We start from the raw sequence: 2436 nt of genomic DNA on the forward strand, positions 1-2436 counted from the left end.
ATGAAACCTCTTCAAAAAGGAGCAAACTGGTGACTGACTTAAATGTTTAAGTAGCGAGATCATAAAGCTTGGTTGCCAATTTTATATTTCTATCCATTTACTCTAAAATTTCCATTTTACAGTCAAAATGCAAAATTTTATTTCATTATGCATCTTCTTTAGTGTACTTGTGGTAAACCTCAATGAAGAAGCTGATAGCACTCAATAAAACAGATTGGATTGTTTTGTTAATAATATCTAGTCGCATAAATTGTACATTTTAATCTAACTGAAATACAATATAAATCTATTATATATAACCAAATAGTGAGTAGGAATCCTAGTCTAATAGTAGAGTGCTTGATTATGCTAAACAAGCCATGTACATTAACCTTTCCAGTGATGGCAGTTCATTAATTGTGAGATAAACTGGCCAGACACTAGCATCTGAAGAACGCACAATTGCTACACCAGCAGGAAACCTCCTTCTTTGAAAAGCATCTGATACAGTTCGCCATCATAAATATCTTCAATTGCTTCTGGGTCAGATTTGGTCCTGTTGAAGTGATAGTTGAGTTTTTCCAGAAAGTTGGTGTCTAAATTGAAAAACAGAAATAGCACGTGAGAAAGTCAGGGTGATCATGAAACTACATGTATAATTTAATTATTTTAAAACTGTATACTAGTACATGTATCCCCTGCGAGCAGAGTCTCTTTCGATCTTCCTAGATACGTCAGGAAGAGGAAAGAAGACTCTGCCCGCCGCAACATGAATGAATGAACAAACATAATTATGCTTTACAAACTTTACAAAACGACGATACACGTCCTCGTCTGCAAAGTACGACGCAATACATATGTTTTGCTATCTCGATTTTTTTATTTTGAAGCAAATGGTCAAAATCACATCCATTTTCGGCTCTTACAGGTTCTTACGAGTAGCATGGCATGACATTTTCTCACTTTCACATCGTCTTCTAGCAAGCTGGAATTTGTATATCTCCTGTGTTGCCGGGTCAAAGAGCAAATGCTCATCTTCTCGTCAAGTTTAACGCCTGGACAAGTCAAAGGCTCTTGATTTGAAACCCAATCCCCAAGTTAACCATCGTACTCATCTGAAAGACTCCTGCGTGTCTTAAATTTGTTAAGACCTCTAACCATGCTGTAGAAAATTTGCTACAAAGAAAACTCTGAATCTGGGAAGCGAACGATGCACGCTCTTCGTCGTGTTTACATTTGACTTGTCCCTGTCGCATTGCAGTCTGGTAAAAATTAGTGCAGTGCACTCTGGTTAAATGCAATGAATTCTGGTAAAAAAATGTGGTTAAATGCAAAGCATTGTGGTAAAAAGTGATGAATTCGAGAATTCGTCGCCCCTTATATATTTCCTTTAAATCCTGATTATGTTGCTGCTCGCTCCCTACGGTCGCTCCGCAGCAATAATATTTATCAATATACTTAAGCCAACTCATTGCATTGTCGTTTCTATTGCAGAGAAAAAAGAAAGAAAAATTAAATGTTTTACTATGCGCTCTTACGGGTCTCTTTTGCTTTTTTTCTGCAAAGTGGCCTACGTAGAAACTCTTCCATCGCTCTACAACACTCACGCCACCGCTATGCATGTCGGCCACTGCTATGGGATAAAATCTTTCCACATAGTCCTTAATGTCCGACGAGATCCTGGCTGGATCTACCTTCTCTTTTCCTTTTTTCCCAGCTATATTTTTTCCTTCCAGTTGTATATTTTTAGCAGACGGCGTATCCCAAATAACATGCAAATTCGGAGTGAAATTGTATCTAAGTTTAATAACGTACTGTAATTTTTTAGCAACAACTACTTAAGGAATTTACATATCATGAAGCTCGACGCTAATTTAGACATCGTGTAGATATACGATTATTGTTGTAAGTTACATGTAACTTTAGAATAAAGGCAGATGTTTTTAAAAACCTTGTGTGGGAATAAGGAGGAGCTTCGTTTCAATCTTACCAAACATTGGTCCGTGAAAACAAATTGCAAACACTTTCAAAGTCACACGAAAGTCGGTCCATCCTGTTCAAAAACAGCTAACGGTACTAAGAGGAGAGGAAAATTTATCGTGGAACAAGATACGTAATTTCAAGGTTTGATTAAAACTTGATTATTACATAAAACTTTGACTTTCTTGCCGGGTTTGACCTTCACCACGGTATAGGCACATGTTTGGGAGGGAGTCGATTGATATTAGGGTGATTAGCAACAGAACGGGATGCTCAGTTGACGAGCGTTTACAGTGCCTTTGAAAAACAAACACTATTAGTGCTTGCTTTAACATTTAACTGCTTTTGCCATGTTATCATGAATTTTAGGCGTTTATCTGGTTAAAAATAAGGCAAGTTTTCAACTTTCATACATGTGTTAGGACGTCATGTTGCATTAGTGTCTCAATGGTATTAAATTGTAGAGCAAATAACATG

General features: G+C 37.1%; 1 long non-coding RNA gene across 3 annotated transcripts in view; it reads right to left on the reverse strand.

Annotated features, from left to right (window-relative positions):
- The window catches only part of LOC138058126 (uncharacterized), a 2373-nt gene extending 693 nt beyond the window's left edge, over nt 1–1680 (reverse strand). Inside the window, exons 1-2 of one of the 3 annotated variants that reach the window (XR_011133798.1) lie at nt 943–1680; nt 372–575 (exon numbers count right to left, since the gene is read on the reverse strand). This is a non-coding gene — a long non-coding RNA (uncharacterized lncRNA). Of the gene's footprint in view, nt 1–371; nt 863–905 lie in introns of those variants that run through there. The other 2 variants (XR_011133797.1, XR_011133796.1) reach the window with 2 other exon arrangements.
- Between the last annotated feature and the right edge of the window lie 756 nt (nt 1681–2436).

The sequence above is a fragment of the Montipora capricornis genome, chromosome 7, assembly GCF_036669925.1.
Source record: "Montipora capricornis isolate CH-2021 chromosome 7, ASM3666992v2, whole genome shotgun sequence".
NCBI lineage: Eukaryota > Metazoa > Cnidaria > Anthozoa > Scleractinia > Acroporidae > Montipora > Montipora capricornis.